The sequence below is a fragment of the Strix uralensis genome, chromosome 1 (genome assembly GCF_047716275.1).
Source record: "Strix uralensis isolate ZFMK-TIS-50842 chromosome 1, bStrUra1, whole genome shotgun sequence".
NCBI lineage: Eukaryota > Metazoa > Chordata > Aves > Strigiformes > Strigidae > Strix > Strix uralensis.
The window spans coordinates 116,375,401-116,394,170 of NC_133972.1; the positions used below are offsets into that span (position 1 = coordinate 116,375,401).

An 18,770-nucleotide genomic window follows, 5' to 3' on the forward strand; every position below is an offset into this window, starting at 1 on the left:
TTAATTACTTGCACTTCTTGCACAATATATGATTTTCACACTAGAATTTCACATTGCCATTGTAGGTTTAGAAGGAGGACTGCAATTCTGCATGTAATCACACAACTGAGTTATATTTACCTGCTCTCACAGAAAAAAAAAAAAAAAAAAAAAAAAGGTGTGTTTCTATTTTAAAAGGAACTGTAGCTCAAACAGACTTCTAGTTTTGGGAACACATTTCTTATTAAAGTACCAAACAATCAGAAAGCAACACACCACACCTAGGTGAACATCACTATTCTGGGGATTGCCAGATCTCTGTCTGCGAGCCCCACAGCACAACACCGGCTTCCCTCAGTGAACCAAAAGCAGTTCATTCTTCACTCTTAACACTTCTTCAGTCTGACAAACTCAAAACCTGTAAACCTTAATTAAATATCCTGCTATTGTAGAGAGCTGACATCTCTCCCCAACTGAAGATGCGTTACGACTCAGCTACCTTAGATCTCTGTGACTCATCGTTGGGAAATCTGCAGTTTCACAGGGTAGTGTCTCTTTAAATAACTGTTTTTCTCAGTTTCATTAAGTTGTGTATTTACTTTAAGGAACATTTCTTCACTGCAGTCAAGGGACTACTGTGATTTATTCCTGAGTGATTTCTCATTGCACAGACAGAATTGCTTCCACAAAGAGGCAGGGGGGTGGGCAGCAAGTCCATAACCCAGCTGATCATCACTGTCCCCGTGGGAGCTGCTCTTGTGTAAGCTCCTCGCTGAGCAGAGCGGATGTGGAGGAACTCCCAAGCACTGACCTAGGGGCTCTCTGTTGCTCACTTGTTGATGCCACCAACTTAATTTACAAGGAGATTCGCTGAGACAGACCGATTTGGTTCTCCTCATCCTTGTCTGAGCACTGTTACCACTGTACAGTGATCAAAAGCCAAACTATGATTATAAGATGTCTGACCAGTTATTGGCAAGTCCACCTCTCCTGCTACTCTCCTCACCCAACACAAACTATTTCATCTATTATTCATTACCCCTGTTCTCTGTGGTCAGGCCCAGAATACACTCAAAATTATATGGGAGACATAGAAGGGACAGAAGGAGAGAATAAAAAGGCAAACCTGGGGAAAGAGCAGTGGCGAGAGTGGCCACATGTAGATTATACAAAAGCCTGAGGGATGGTAGGGTCCAGCTACCCTGTGCTTGCTGTCTCCTACAGACCACCTTGAGGGCACTTCCCATTCACCACCTTGCTTGGTTCCCCTCCCCGAGTGCCATCCCCTTCTCTGGCCACCAGCTGCAGGAGCACAGCCATCCCAAGGCTTCCCCGTGGCCAGCAACCCCCAGCAGCTCCATATCTGCAGGGATAGCTACAGGTATGACTGCAGGATCCCCCGGCACATCCCAGCGAGCTGTAACCCCACAGATTTGAGCTTTAACATTACCACAGCTATAGAAACAGGTTTGAGTCTGAGCTGGATTCATGTCTTCAAGCAGCTGGGCTGAAGCCTGGCTTCTCCAATCTCCATTTCTACCACCGACTCAGCCCACGCAGGTATCTCTGCACCCGCCACAATTAGATCTCCGAACTGCCACGCAGGCATCCCAGTGACAAATCTCTCTCTGTGCCTTTACACTCCCTTCAGCCTTTGCCAGATCCAGCAGGGCATGTGAGATGCAAATGCTTTCACACCTACGTGTTTTGTTTAATCAACCACAGATGCTCAGATTGATTGAGCAGTGATTTGCATAGATTAGCGTGATGTCAGTATTTATAATACAGGAGGAATATCATGCCAAAATCCACCCCTGAAGAAGTATCTACTCACAAACTAAACAATAATTGGATCGATTTTATACTAGAAAAAGAGACCAAAGTTAAAAATTGAGATCTTCAAGTCAGATTTATCAGATTTCCTCAATCTTCTCCCCACTTGAAGGCTTCTTTCTTCTTATCTATCTGGTGACATTGGAAATTTTCTTCCTTACCTTTCCTAGAACAATTATAACAGCTGCCAAGGCTGTTACTGTAACCAGATCTACGTGAAGTGAAGATATACACTGCAGAGTAGGTATTTCTACAGACTGTAATTAGTATCTTCTTTGTAGCTAGTTGTGGGTAAAGATCGTAACTTTTCCTATGAAAATCTTCATTTTTTAACAAAAAAGTGAAAAATGGAGTGGAAATAATTTCAAAAGTTCAGTTTAAAAGTAGCAAGAGTTGTCTAAAAGAAGTCTGAAATCTGTAGGAAGTTTTTGCCAAGAAAAACTGAATTTTTAAAGACTTAAATTTCAGACAAATAGAAATTGTCAGCACTTCTAAGCAGCACTAATCATTTTTTCTCCTGGCCTAAGTTACAGACAGCTACAAGATTCACTTTTGTATTTCAGTAATTTGCATAGTGACTACCTTTATTTAAAATGAATTTTAAAAAAAGCCCAGAATATGTGACTCAAAAGGATGAACAAGAGAATTAAATTAAGTGCTGCATGCTCTTCTGGAATTCAAGTTAAACATTTCATTGAAATATAGTGAAATGCAGTAAATACAGATTACTTCAGACAGGCGATAATCCCCATTTTATCATATAAGAAATTAATACCCATTTTACAGCCAGCCCTAGTAAACATCTATCAAAATGGCAGAGTAGTGAACTTCACTTGCAATGTAAAATGGTTACCATGACCAAAGGATGCAAGTATAGTCAGCTGTCATGAGATGCAAGTACTACAAACAGCAACACAAACTCCACGTACTTCAAAGAGTGAATCAGATGGCTCTTTACAGAACTTCAGAGAGACTGGCAACATTATCATTACTGTACCAACATACAAAACTAAGGGTTTTTTTCCCCTGAAGTTTCAAAGTAAGATTAGCTAGACACTTTGGGATTGACTTACCTATATTACTGCCTGCTTCCAAGGACCAATCTTTTTTTTTTTTTTCCCCTTTCAAAGTAACAGTCCAGGACCGCATCCCAAACATCATACCACCAGTAGTCACCAAAATCCAGGACCATCCAATGCTGCTCAGGCATTACTGGCGTGGCACATTGACTATGAGTTCTTTGCATCCTTGGTTTATCCCCTCAGAAGATGACAAACCATTTCCAGACCACTGAAAATTTACTTGGGGTTGAAAAATCTCATTTAACCTGTTTTGAAACCTAGATCTAACTTGTATACTGGTAAGACTGAACAGGAGTCTCAATTCTGCATCAGATTCTTACAGTATTAAGAGAAATAGAGATTTTGTTTTCTAAACTGGCCTTTGTTTTATGTAAACATACAGAATCAAGAGTGAACTCAGAGAATATTTTAACCACTGCATATTTAAAATCTACTCTATGAAGCCGTCCAGTTCAGTGCCCTAACACTCAACTAACCTAACCATTCTTGGCAAAACCAGGTATTACTGATTGATCTTAATGCCCCCTTGCAGATGTTTTTTACCAAGATGTTTGTTTCTTCCCTGCTTTTACACAGAAGTTGGGAGTACTTCTAAGAGCAACAAATTTCTAAATGTGGCTTTAGCTGGCAATTAAAATGTACTTTTTGCTCCCATTAATTTTCATTGAACATCTGCATGCACTGATGAATCTCCCCATACTTCCACTAGAAAAAGCAAAGCTATTAATAAATGAAAAGTGAAGAAAATATGAACAAAAAAAATTCAACAGACCAAAATCCCAAAATACACAATCCTGTCCTTGAACATCAGGACAACATTTAGGAGGTGCACAAAGTCTTGAGGAAAATGCAGCCAGTCTGTAGGAAACAACTCTGGGTACAGCGATGCCAGTGGAAAAAAGCATGCACTCACTCACTGTTTCTGAAATACATGAATATGCACTTTCGTCTCTATAAAATGACCAATTTACCATTCAGAAACTGCAAAGCGATAATTAATGTACAAGGTTAAAGAGAAAGGAAAAGGAAAAAAAAAAAGTCTTTCAAAGATGCAGCAAGAGAATTTTCTGCCTGAGGCTACATTAGCCAAAATAAGAACATCCACTGTACAATATCTAATTTTATGCATGAATGCTGCCCTGGGTCACAGCTCTACGCTCTCTCCCTCTGATACTTCTCCATTCACCCCTCTACCCCAGCCTAAAATACTGCTATTTATAAACTGCTTGGAAAACTGGTATCCCAACAGCCTCATAGGTTTTATAAACAAATGTGTCTGTCTAACCTGATACTGAATTTGTAACATTTTTCAACCAAGAGGAGTAAACAAGATGATGCAGAAGGCCATTACTTCCAGATTCAGGCAGAATGGAGAGGAGTGTTATTGACAGATGAAAAATTGCTCCTATTTTTGCCAGCAAAATTAAGAACTCTGGTGGAACAAAATGAAAACTCCTTCCAATTTCCATTAAAACATTTTTTTTTCCTCAAATAACAGACCTCAGGTTCATTTTAGAGAAACCATCCTCAGGGCCAATTAAGATATGGTTTATCAGGACAAACACTCTTCGTTTTTTCTATTTTCAGTTCAGGAACAGAAAAAATTGTTCAAATATGTCCTATATTACATCCTGGGGGACTGAACTCTATGCTGAAATAAAATGAGGGTAAATAACCAGGCTGCAGAACAACAGCTTTAGGGCTGGCTTACACAGGACAGTGTAGTAACATATATGAGCAATGAATTGTCTTGGACTTATTTATCCACATTAGCATGACATTTTCCCAGACTAACACAATCATGGTTCTGATACTCAATAAATTATCTGGGGTATCTCAGCAATCATGACTGCATCCACATGGACACATCTTCTGATGTTATGTGTATAAACACACTGATTCACCAGTTTCAGCCATCAGTGGACAGCCTGCATAGGCAAATCAGGCAGAAGCTAAGAGGGAAGGCAAAATAAATCCAGTACGAACTTGCTCTATGCACCTGTGGAAATGCCGTGATTGCAAGTGAGATACGCTGCAAGTAACAGTTTTATCTGTCTAGACTAAAGGTTTAGATTGGCTTGCAGTCAACCACTTCAAATAAGGCGAATCTCCAGGACAGGAAAATGAAAAAAGAGAGGAAAAACAGCATACAAAACCCTCTTTAAAGATACGGCGTATCTTCATGGAATCACAGAATGGTTGGGGTTGGAAGGGATCTCTGGAGGTCTTCTGGTCCAACCCCCCTGCTCACGCAGGGCAATCCAGAGCTGGTGGCCTGGACAGTGCCCAGGCAGCTTCTGAATAATCCCAAGGATGGAGACTCCACAGCCTCCCTGGGCAACCCGTGCCAGTGCTTGCTCACCCTCACAGTGAAAAAGTGTTTCCTGATGTTCAGAGGGAACCTCCTGTGACTCACTTTGTGTCCATTGCCTCTGGCCCTGTCACCAGCCACCACTGGAAAGAGCCTGGCCCCGTATTCTGTACACCCTTCCTTCAATGTATTTATATACATTGCTGAGATCTGCCCTGAGCCTTCTCTTATCCAGGCTGAGCATCTGTAGCTCTCCCAGCCTTTTCTCGTAAGAGAGGTGCTCCAGTCCTTCATCATCTTCATAGTCCTTTGCTGGACTCTCTCCAGTGGCTCCAGATCTCTCTTGTACCGGGGAGCCCTAAAAGACACTTCCTGAAAGACACTTTTTCCAAAAGACACTTTTCTCAAAAGACACTTTCTTGGTCTGAAAGTAGTAGATTTCTCTAAATTCAAAACAGCAGAGTGAAGATTTACTTGACATGATTATTACAATTAACCTTCTCACCCAAAGATATTAAGCTTTGTTTTAATTTTTGTTTTAAGGGGTCAGTACTACTATTAGGCCCACAAGAAAACCACCACAGTCTCTAAACAACAAAAATTTTGATGCATACCGGAGACAGAATTATACATATCTTTTTCACACAATTTATAGCTGTCTTCTAGAAAAGGCTTGAAAATGACTAAAAAGGAAAGTTTATTAAATTGTTTACTGCTCAAATACATTCTGAAGCAAAAATAAATGCCTTGCCAGCTGGTGTTCCTGTGCTCTCTGCAAAGAAGCAGTGTTCGACACTTATCTCATAGGACCCAAAATTCTTCTTTCTGCCTTTTTTTCCCCCTTGTGCTGTCAGGTTTTTTCCTAACATTTCCTCTTTAAAAAAAGTGAGATCAATAAATAAATTCTTGATATAGCTGTTTGCATAATGTCATGAACATTGCGGGAGAGCACAAAGTGATCCTTAACCTATCCCTCACTGTCCGGGGCAGCTCGGGCCAGGAGCAATGCCACAAGAGGGAACAGACCATTGCAGGGTGCTGCTTGCAGCCCCAGTTGTGTCCCGGACCTGAAGCCCCAGGTACCCCCCCTCTTTAAAAGAGAAACTTCCCTAACCCTTTAAAAAGGGCAGTTTCTGAAGACTGAAAGAAGAAGGGAGGGAAATAGGAGAAAAAAGCATATGCTAGAGTCCTCTTCTCTATTGGGAAGGAAGTAACTTCATAAAGGATTGTTAAAACCAACATTTTAATGAAACCAAAGACAGGATATCAACTTTTAAACTACTCCTCTGCACAAATTTTTCCAGTCTATGTTGGGGAAAAATAACAGCAAGAACATATTAATCTTGTTCTGGCTTACTAGTAAGTTATTTATAATACACTTCAAAATTTTGGAAGGTTATATTATGGAGTCAGAGTTGTATTGTCTATTGTTTTACAACCAGGTGCAGGAAACTCAAGTAGAGCCAACACGCTTACTGAAAAAAACCCAAACAAACCCAAACAAACCACAACCAGAAACCTCTGGATTGAAGAACTTGCTTTCTGTAGTTTTCTCACGTATTTTAGCAAATGTAGGTATCCCATAAATTAATATATACCAAGCATAAATAGAGACACCTTCTCATTTTCCTTAAATTTTTCTTCTATAAATGCCAGTGTCTATCTGAGGCTCATCTGTGAAGGGAAGCTCCAAACTTACCTTAAAACTGTTCTATCTTGCTAGCTGATTTCATATTAAAGACATATAATTTAAAGTGGTTTTGATAGGGAATGGCAAACTTTTTGCAATAGTCTGGTGTCTGTACTTCAAAGTAGAGACGAGAAGTCTTGCTTTTCTGAACAGACAAGTAACAGAAAATGATGTGGGCTATTCTGTTTTCTTACTCAGTTCTTGCAGACCAGAAATCGAGTTACCTATTGAAGAATCTCATCTCACTAGGGAGGGTATTCCCCAGGTCTTAAGGAGATGGAGAAACCCAAGTAGCAACCCAACACTATGAACAAGAAAGGAGTCTGTATTTCATCTAGATTAAATACTACTGACTTCAACAGATGCCAAATGTGATACCTTTTTCCAGCAGCAGACTGTGTTGAACAACCACAATGTAATTATTAGACAGCTGCCAATTCTGAACGGGATGCTTTTCTGATCTTGTGCAGTAACAGACAAAAATTTGCTTAGCTTTAGCTTTAGGTCAGGTAGTCCAACACAAAGCCTGTGTCTGGGGAAGTTACATTTATGTACCACTTATCTGTTCTTCCCTTCAGAACATTCATTACCCAGTTTTCCTTCCTGTTTAACCTTAACCTTGACTTCCAAAAAAGTTTCAAATTCTGCTTACACAGTGTTCTTTATAATTAGACCCAAATTGTTCAAGACGTTCAATTATAACATTTTCTGCTGTAGCATCTAAAAATGCTGGATATTAATAAAAGCTTTAATCATCCTGAAAAAATACTATGCTATCACAATTCTATTCCATGTTTTAAATCCCTCTGAGCAGAAAGAAATATAAAGACCGATACATTAATTATTACTGTGCATATAGCCATCATTCCATGAATTTTAAAAGTTGGGTTACAACAGTCTTACAGTGTTTAGAACACACCTGTCAGTTAAGTTTTCATCTATGGTGTTGGATACAGTAAAGCTTACTTTATAATAGACTATATTATCATGTATTAATTCAAAACTTAAATACTCTATTATTATATTAATTTATGGTAATATGACTTATTGTACATATATATTCTAAAATACTAACACATTATATTAAGTATGTGCATATGAGAGTTCACATATGTATATATATGCACATGAAACACGCAAAAGATGTGTTCGGATCCCTGGAAGTCTTTGATGGGCTATGTACAAAACATTACAGTGCAGACCCTTAGACTATCCAGTTCAAGTGCTTAAGTACTAGTCTAACAGAAACATACTGCAACACAAATATACCAATTATCACAAAAAGCTAAAACAACCTACCAAACCGCTGGCTGTTGCTAACAGAGCTTGTAAGACATGCTAAGTGTCCCAAACCATTTTTACTCTCCTGAAGCTTCTTCCATATTAATATACATTTTCAACCTAATATAGGCATTGAGGGAGTTTGTTGTCTTTACACTTTAAGTACACATCGTCTTGTTTTTCCTTTCTCAATTGTCTCAAATCTTCCTCCTTTATTTCTGCTGTTTTCTAGCAGGCCAGCCTCCCATTCTCATTTTCCACATTTTACATATTTCCTTCTTCGGTCATTCACTGGCACTCGTCAACAAAATTTACCCACTAACCTGCCTGCTGATGTTGACATTTTCCAGGAATTTGTGCGTCAGCATACAAGGAACTTAAATAAAATGAAAAAAAATGCAGGTTTCCTGGAAGATGCTAAATTAGAAGTCCCTTATGCAAAATCTCTTCAGTTATACAAAGACTGGGCACCCAGTGTAATGTCCTGCCAGATAAACCCAAGCACTGCCCTTTGCTCTTTCACATCAAGTGACTTTTTCCATCATCAGCTTCTGCTTCCATAGTCCTGGGTTTGGGAGTTTTCTATGGTGCTGCCGGTATTTGAGAGGATGTTTTGGTTTGGTAAGCAGCTCTGACGGATAAATAGAGTAATGGATCACTGTATGCTGGAGAGTCCTCTTAATAGGGAATTCTTGCTCCCTGGCTTTTAAAATTTGCTTCAGGAGCTGCTGGGCTTTTTCCCCTTTTATTTTCCTTCTGTATAGTTTTATTTATGGCTGGCTCTGATCATTAACAAATGTGAATGGCAGCAACTCTTCAAGACCCAGCTATGTTTTCTTGCTTTTCAACATGCCTCTTTGTAATTTTTCTCCAACCTAAATATTTTAGGTTGGAAAAAACTGTTTGCATGATGGTTTCCCCAAAGAGACACTTCCAAACCTACACCAGGAAGTTTCTTATTTAACATTTGCTCTTTATTTCAGTTCTAAGAGAAGAAGGTGGTAGATCTTGTGCAACTGGACAATCATTGGTGGAAGATGGGTAGGTGGTCACAGGTCCAGAAGACTGAAGGTCACTTTCCCAGGCAATCAAGAACACAACACCCAATCTGAAGATGACCAGTACTTTTGAAAACAGTTTGAAAACATGCATGATCCCAATGAAAACAAGGACTGCAATGACCAAACTTGACAGAATTTTATTTCCAGCAAAGAACTTTACATCCCAACTGGCACTGCTGCACTCACTCTATAGATCATCATCACACCTCCAATATGAAAAAGTTTTTACTGCTGCATGATGAACACATCACAATTTACCAGTTTAGGTCATTCAGATACTATTATGTCACTACAGGCTTCAAAATCCTAACCAGAAAGTTTTTATTCTGTCTGTTTAGCTCGGAAAACATACAGCCTTAAAAACTAACCTTTTCTACAAGGTCATATCATATGTCACCTTTTCCTTTAACAAATGCTTAGCTGACCAGAATATTTTATTTTTTTAAAAAAACAATAAAGAATTAAGATATAAGTCCAACCTGAGGACTCAACAAAGCAATAAAACGTGAGGACTCAGACACACCAGATCCAATAGTAATTTGGGGGCATTTCACATGGAAGGCTCTTGGGGAGAAGATTAGTTTCACAATAACCACCATCCTTTTTTGCAAAAGCATACATTGGGTTTTTTCCAGTACACTTGTACAAAAGTAAAGTTTTGTTCTAAAATAAGTGTAAATTTGGCCTTGTTACAGTCAGTAATGAAAAAAACGCAGAAGAAAATGTAACCTGTAAATACTGAAGTGCAGCTACACTAGCAAGAGGTGAAAGATGACACTTTTCTCAGGCAGCAAAACTAGTCTGTGCAAGGTCGACTTAGAAAAAAATACCATGCCATATCTCCTTGTAATCAGCTGAAGGAGGCAGAACTAAAGAGAGAAGTGAAATCCAAACAACATAGACGCAATGGAGTTTTCCAGGAAAACAACAAAGGAAGAAATCGATTGTGCTCATTTTATTGAAAATCGTTAAGAAGAATTCAAAGAAACCAATTCCCAGGGTTTTTTTCTGGACTGAATGACTAAAACCTACTGAACCTATAACATGAAGGCATGTTATAGGAAGTACAAATCCAGTTCTTCATGAGCAATGGAGAGGACCTAAATCCAATTGCATACAAAATCAAAAAATTTTACATATAGAAATTAGTTTTATGAAAACACTTTGGAGAGCAACATCTATTATTTCAGCAGAATTAGGAAAGCAAGTCCAAAATCTGCTTTTGAAAATCCATGTGACTTTATTCAACAGTGGATTTTAATAATTAATAGTTTGACATTAATAAATATTTTATAGAAAATATTATACCACTATAATACGTGTTAGCATTAAGTATTAACGTTAATAAATATTAACTTAATTTTAATTAAAATTAGTTTGTTTATTTATAGTAGTATTTAGTTTATCTTGATTGTGTTGTCCTTTTACGTAAATGAACTTCATCACACTAAAATTATTTGGGGGTTTTTTCCTCTCTTTTCCTCACATGCCCTTTTCAACTCAGCAGTTTAATTAATATCTATTTCTAAGAAAAAGTGCCATCCTGGAGAATTTAACTAAACATGCTGAATGAACCCCATTTCTGAGAAGACCGACAACAACACATAAATCTTCAGCTGAGCTTCATTTCCCAGAGTACAAATCCCTCCTTCGGTTGGCTGTAACATTTGACTTATCACTGGGAACATACAAAGTTTATATTATGTTTTGTGGAAAAAATCTGTAGAACTCAGCTCAAGTTAATACAGACTAAATGACCTTCTCCAAAAATACTTCTTAAGCTTCCAGAAAACAGCTCTTCATGATAAAGTGGGTATTTTTTAAGCAGAGTTCTAGCTCTATAGAGCTCTTCAGTAAACACAGCCCCTTCCAGCACACTCTGTAGACTACCTCTTACTGGGGACATAATATAAATAAGTTTAAATAGTATAAATACATTTATAAAGAAGATATAAATCTTTTTAAGCTGGAACTGCTCATCAGACAGTGGCACACTCATGCAAAGCAACCCTGTGATCTGACACGGGTCTATAAAATCCAGACTTTGACCCTGAACTGGTTCCTGAAAACTCCTCCTACAGCAGCCAGGGGGGATGATTTCAAAGAACAGGAGAGTGGGAAGGGAAGGGAGAAGGGAGCCAAACTGACAGGTCATTTTTTTCATTAAACTTCCCATGGCTCAAAACCTGGCATACAACACAGGGCAGGATAAAAATCCAGCAGATACAGCGCTGAGTACTTCTTTGTTCATTTCATTGTAATATATTTTGCCACAAAGAACAGAAGCAATACTGTTAGACTGGAATATGTCATCAAACTTGATTCTTTTATCTGAAACCGAAGTCTAAATGACTCCTTTTATCTGCCTTGATGGTTCGTTGTCCCTCTCCAAGTGCCTGAATGAAAGCGAGGAAGCTCAAAGCCGTCAAATTTCCAGATGTCAGTGGACGTCGCAACACCCATACTTTGAACAGAAGGAAGTGGACTGATTTGGCTAAAAGAATTTTAGGAGGCAAAACATCAAAAGATGGAAGGAAGCAAGAAGAAGGAGGGGAGACCGCTGGCTAGTTCCAGCCTTGGCACTGATTGAAACAAAGGGAGATGAAGCCGGATCTAATGAGGCCCTTTCACTGTTTTCCTCAGCAATGCACCACTGAAACTGTAGGTATGACTCAGTGAGAGGAAAGCAATTTACTGAGCTTAGTACTTCTCCTTACAAGCATGAATTCAACTCCTCACAACTGGTACCACTGTACTATTTGGTTTCAACATGTTTATTTTCAGCTTTATTTTCAGCTTTTCACTTTATTTATTTTGAGTTGTCAGTGTATCTGTTCACTAAGAGTATCATTATCCTACAATTGGCAATGCCTTACAGCCTTCTCTCCCAACCTGGAATTTACTGAACCTTATCCAATATACAGATTTGCTGTGACAGGTATTAACTACATCAATAAACATTTTAAAAGAGTCCCCCTTTATGCTACCAGGTATCAATTTCACTACTCTCAATGTTCACCCTTTTTAGTGGCCTCCCTGGATGCATTCCACCCATTTAGTTTTCAACTTCTTTTGAAATTAAAATGGAAAGTAGTAACCCCTTGTATTATATTTGATGAAGTAACTGAAGACATGAAGCAACTTATACTACAAACACAAATACTATTAAAGCACAGCTTCCTCCACATTCATGCTATTTAACCCTTCCCATCACCAATGGTGGCAATAATCTCTACCTTATCTTTTTCCTCTTCTTCAGGCCCATCAGCAAGGTCGACAGAGCTGCAGCTAAACCGGAGCCGTGCACACGCTTCCAGGTCCCTGGTATTTAATTTGCCAGTCAAACATAGGTATGAAATATACTCATTGCTTAAAACACTTTATTTTTTTTCTTTTCTTTCTTAATTTATGAATATTCTCTATATTTAGTACTTATGAAAGTAACAGACAAAATGAATAATTAGATATCCAGCAGGACTAAATCAGCAAAGCTCTTCTGGACTCATTTCATAATGCCTATCATTTCAGTGTGAAGTTCTTCCCATGCAGTCCTATCAAAGGGCCCCAAACAACTCCAGTTATAGATCTTTTTAATCACTGCCTAATTTAGGAGTGAAAAGAATGATGCCATGAAAGAAAGAATTATCCACCCTTTTAAAAAACAGTAAAAGCAATTCACCAGTAACCTGAGTTGAGACACCATATATGAGGAATTGGGACCCTAATCCTGTACCACTGAATTTCCCAATTGCTTTTACTGTTTTTTAAAAGGGTAGATGATTGCTGGTGGTTTTCTTCATGAAAACACAGCAAGGACAATCAGGTGGTCTAAATACCCTGCATGTGAATAAACGAGAATCTGCAGTGCTCCACCTGGAGCAACATCCTTGCTACTAACACGCACATGCAGTGTGGCTGATTGCAAGCCCTGCAGTGTGAATCCCACGGCTGACTGTTAGGTTTTACCTACATGATTCCTGCAGAAATAGTAGGAACCAAAAATCCCAGGGAGTTATAATAAACTGACTTCAAGACAACCAGCAGGAAGGGCGGCTGGAAACGTGCGCATGCAGTGAGTTTCAGATGGTGATAGCTACACAAGACAGGGCAAAGTCTTTGGGAAATCCAGCAGCTTTTTCTTCCCACAACCTGCCACACCTCCCGCTTTCTTCCCAGAGACTGACTCGTCAGGCAGCCTCACTCTGCCTACCACAAGTTATCCATCTTCCAGTCTCTCTACCAAATCTCACCCAATCTCTTTGCTCGCAAACTAGCATTATCCCTGTTTCTCCATCCTTTGCGGACACACCTAAAAGGCTCAGCTGCTTTTTCTAAGGATTGTCACTGCTTTAGTATACTAGTCAGTGGAGTATTTTGTGGAAGTCTCAAGTCTTTTAAGGTCAGCTAAAGGAACCTCCTCCAGGCCATGTGCACTATAAACATGTAACAAATGAAAAGCTCTGTCAGAGTACAGTTACTCCTATAAGCAGTGGAAATACTGTGTAAAACTGCAGTGTAAGGCGAGGGCTTCACACCCATGAAACACTACACATTTTATCCATGCCTACTTTCAATATGCTATGGCTGCCAAGGGCCAGCAGGCCCAGCAAGCAGCCTGTGAAGGAATCGAACGGAGGCTATGAAGTCAAGACGTTGCTTTGATTCCTGTTTTAAGAAAATATTGACAAGATTCATAGGCCAGTGGTAGGATTCAGAGAGCAGGGCTGATGCTTTCAGGAGGCCAAGTGATTCAATCACATGGAAAAGAAATACCTCTGCAACTGAAAGGATTAGATGCTTGCTCCTATTTATATCCAAGTACCTCTAAACGACCATCTTCTATCCCAGCCTGCTACTGAAGAAGGAAAAAAAACCCCTAACACTATGCTACAATCTTCAAACACTTGTGTATTTATAGCTGTTCTCATTTCAGTTAAATTTCACAGTGTTCATGGTCAGCAAGCTCTCCCTCACAAGACTGTACTTCACCACAGAGTGATGCACCGTTGGTGTGGAAATATTATGCCATGTGGAATATAAGGGGTTTTTTAAAGATCAACAGTTTAGGAATGCAAGTTATGTGGGATCATCACCTATACCTGTCCATCTGTAACACTTAAAACCCTAGTTTCCAACACACAGTGCCCGTGCCTTCCCCTTGTTTGCCCCGGAGTCATGTTTTATCACTATGAATCATGCATAGATGCAGCTTCACGCACAACAGGAGGCAAAAAACCTGAAGTATTTTTCGGGGTTTTTTTTACATAGGATAAGCAGATCACCAAGAAAATCCCAAGAGCTGCACTTCTTTTTCAAATTCATGTGATGAACACCGATTTTTGAACCTCAAAAAGCTGTTTCACATCTGCAGATTTCTAGCAGTTGGTGGCCCCACTCCGTAATCAGATTTTCTCTGGAAAATAATCTCTGGAGTTGTTTCTTTTCCCCCACTGACTGACAATTAATTAGAAGAGAGGTGTGTGTCTGTCTGTCTGTCTGTGTGTATGAATAATGGAATGAGACACAGCTGGTAAAACTAGCAAAGCATAAATGTAATGTCTTGACCACTTGTCGCTATTACAAAATCCTATGGCATTTTTCCCTTGTGTATTAGTCTTGCAATGGGGATAATTACATTCTGTCTACTTAAATCCTTAGTTTAAATAACTACTATGGTCACGTATAGAAAGATATTTTTGTGTCTAGCTCATACTTAAGTGACTGAACTGCCACTGAAATCAGGGACAAAAGTACCTTTTGAACATGGCTTATATATGACATAATTAAAGAAAATAATTTCTATAAACAGCCTGCGCAGTCTGTAGTTTAGTAAGATAAATTTTCTATTTAGCTAAAAAATATATGTTTCCTACAATAACCAGTTATCCACCTAGATGGAATATGCCATGAAGTCTATTATTGCTCTTCTTAAGTCAGAGACCATCACTGTCACAAAAAAACACACTCTGCAAGCAAGGTCTTGACAGTGAAATAATACTTCAGCTTCTTGAGAGGCCAAAAATTAGAAATATAAAAAAAAAGTATCTAACTGAAATGGTTCAAACAAGTGGTTAAGTTCAGTTAGCCCTGCAGAATGGAAAAAGGAATAATAATATCATCATCTAATCCAGTTCAGTATATTGCAAAGTACTGCAAAATTTTCTATCTGCGGATGCAATTCAAAGATCTCTGAAATCCATTTTTTTTGTGCATAAACATTTTGTACACAGTTATTAGCTTGACAAATGATGTCTTTATAGAATCCATATTAGAATGTGTCGCCAAATATGTAACTGAAGTGTTCCAGGCAATATGGAGAAACAGTTGTGCTCATGTAGAAATCAGGCTTTCCAACAGAGATCTCTAAAGCCCCATTTGTACTTGAAAGACATGTCTCTTTTATCACTTTATTTTTTGCTAGACAACAAATATCTCATCTGTATTCTGCAAAATACACCTTCCAACTGTGGGAGGAAAAACAATCTTTTAGCATTCTGTGGGGAGGGAAGATAAGGAGGGGGAGAAGGGGAGAGGGGAAAGAGGGATTATTTCCCCAGTTACCTGGAAGATGAGAAGCACTCTTCTAATCGCAAGTTTTTTCATATGGATAAAAAATGAAGTTGTTTCAGGAAAGCATGAGAAACATTTTACAAATGCAGAAACTGGATCAGAGAAAAGTAATCTCTGCATTTATGTTCTGGCAGCAAATTTGGAGTTGGTCTTTCTGATCTACAGATGTGCCTTTTACCTGGAATAAAGCACACTATAGAGTAGTAGATAATTTATACAGCCAGTGTGGCAACACTATAAGTGTATTGTCTGTTACTGCCTGTTCCTATATTGTTGGGCAGGGCTGAAATGTATCACAGATCTGGACTTCACAAAAGAAAAAAAGACTGTTCTAGAATATCAGAGAATCACAGAATGGTTTGAGTTGGAAGCAATATTAAAGATCACCTAGTTCCAACCTCCCTGCCATGGGCAGGGACACCTTCCACTAGACCAGGTTGCTCAAAGCCCCGACCAACCTGGCCTTGAACACTGCCAGGGAGGGGGCATCCACAGCTTCTCTGGGCAACCTGTTCCAGTGTCTCACCACCCTCACAGGAAAGAATTTCTACCTTGTATCTAATTTAAATCTACCTTCTTTCAGTTTAAAGCTGTTATCCCTTGCCCTATCACTACACTCCCTGTACACGTGTGTACATACATGCATGTATTTTTAGGATGTATACCAATTGGAAATACTTTGTATTGAAATTCTTAGAGGTAATACAGTAAATTATGTACTTTAGATAAATTGCAATAGTTTTCCTAAGGAGCCGTTCATCACAGAGGTAGTAATACCACATACTTCCCCCCGCTACGGCAGTTCAGAAACGACTGCTCTTTGCTGACTCTTCACTGATGGAGGTACAGTGAGAATCATCAAGGGGGTAGTTTAAAGTTGAGATGGCACACACTGGGTTCATTAGCATGACAGGAAGCAAAATAGATGAGTTGAGTTTCCTCTCCAGTGTTAACCCAATGCTGTCCTTTCAAGGGTACAAAAAGCTGATGGCCCTATACTTACAGTTATCTACACCAAGAAAATAATTTTTTGTAACGAGGAAGTTCTAGAGACCTCACTTTCAAAACAACTTTAATTGAAGCATGTTACTTATGGCACTGCGTAGAGATTAAGGCAAGTGTGAAAACCAGAGGTAGGACTGCACTCAAGCAATCGCACAAACACCAATGTTATTCAACATTCCAGCTGCTAATTAGCAGACGGATGGTATCTGAGTAATAGCTGGCTGGTGCATATATGACCACACATCTGTTTCCCACCTCTCTGCATCACTCTGCATGTTCACAGCCTACACACATTTCCCTCTGAGAGTCCTAATTAATGGATAGCGTGTGTTGCAATAAGCAAAGAAACTGTTATCACCTCCTGCAAGAAGAGAAGATCTACAAATGTCGTCCACTACTGCTGAACATTTATGTATGGAGTTCAGTACATTATGTTTAAGGAGCAGACATTTCTGAAGGTCTGGTTCATTAACTACATGAGGCTAACAGACAGAAGGGCTGTAGGAAGCTTCAAAGAATCAAACACCAATCCATACTGCAACACATTTAATTCCAAACTTTGCTTGTTTAAACCAGCTTCCTCTGTGATTCCGAGTACACGTTTCCCCTCAGCGTGCTGTGCTGCACTAGGGATGTGCTCAGCAGCCCTCCCCGGGCTAGAGCCTGGTGCACAATACGTCATCCGGCACAGGCTGGCAGAGATACCACAGTTTTCACTTGTTGAGCAACTCAACTAGCTTTGCTAGTTAACCATCTTCTATGAAAAACAGATACACAAGACAGTCCAGATTTCTGCTTTATAAGATATGACGGAAGTCTGTTACATGCAATATCAGTAATTACTTAAGTCAGGGAAACTTTGATCATAAGGACTTTGATCATGGTCACACACAAACACTATTCCAAGCCACTTACTATGGACTTCAGTTTCACACCACACATGGGAACCTGTGTGCTGTCCTCCTGGATGAGGATGTTCAGTTCTCTAAGAGACTGAGAAAATGTCCTATCAACCTGATCTTACAGTTAGAAATAAGTTTAATGACTGAAACCTCAGCCTTACACATTTCCTAACTACTCCTCTCTGGATAGATTGCACACAAGTGGACTCAGTGTTCAGAGGCTTCCTTTCTTTAAATATTGCTAAATTCTTGCCTCAACGACACTACACCGTAATGAGGTATACAGCCTAAAGACAGGACGCATGAAAAAATTTCTTTATCAGCTTTGAATCGTACTGAGCAATCTTCTAATCTTACGACACAGTCTAAGTTCCTGATCCACCCTCTGTTCAACACTCGTAGTTCTGTGTACCTTTTTATTTCCCCACTCTTTACCTAGATTCAAAAGTAAAAAATTCCAAACTTTTTGGTGTCTATTCATATCAAAGTCTGTTCACAACTTCTTTCAGCTGTTTTCCTGTGTCTTCTACATCCACAGCATGTTTCTGTGCTGTAGCAACACTTGAACACTGCATTCTAGATAAAGGCAAAATGTTGATTTATGTAACAGCATCGTAACATTTCACATCCTATTTTTATTGATTCGAAGTATTTTATCTGACCACAACTATATTCTCTAAAGAGGTCTTCATTCAGCCCTTCATAGTGATGCTTTGGTCCTTTTCCTTAAATTACACCATTAATTAGGATCCAATAAACTGTATTAATAGCACATACTTTGCCCTCCAGTATGAATTACTTTGCATTAATCAAGACTGAATTTCATCCATCATTCTGTTGACTGCTGACCTCATTTGATTAAATCCTTCTGATATTCCTCCTCAGACTTCACTAACACACAACCAAATATCATTACATTCACCATTTTTTAAGATATTCTGCTCCGACTGTGGAATTATAGTCAACTGATGAAACTCACTCCTGTTCTTCTGTCTCTAGTCACATTTTAATGCAAAATTACTTTTTATGTACCTACTTAGAAACTATTTATCATAT

General features: G+C 39.1%; 1 protein-coding gene and 1 long non-coding RNA gene across 5 annotated transcripts in view; one reads left to right on the forward strand and one right to left on the reverse strand.

Moving 5' to 3' along the window:
• LDLRAD4 (low density lipoprotein receptor class A domain containing 4) overlaps window positions 1-18,770 on the reverse strand; it is a 294,721-nt gene that overhangs the window by 124,565 nt on the left and 151,386 nt on the right. The window lies entirely within an intron of this gene.
• Window positions 8,726-10,609, forward strand: LOC141954118 (uncharacterized). The gene is made up of 2 exons (XR_012632100.1): window positions 8,726-8,797; window positions 9,160-10,609. It is a non-coding gene; the product is annotated as an uncharacterized LOC141954118 (long non-coding RNA).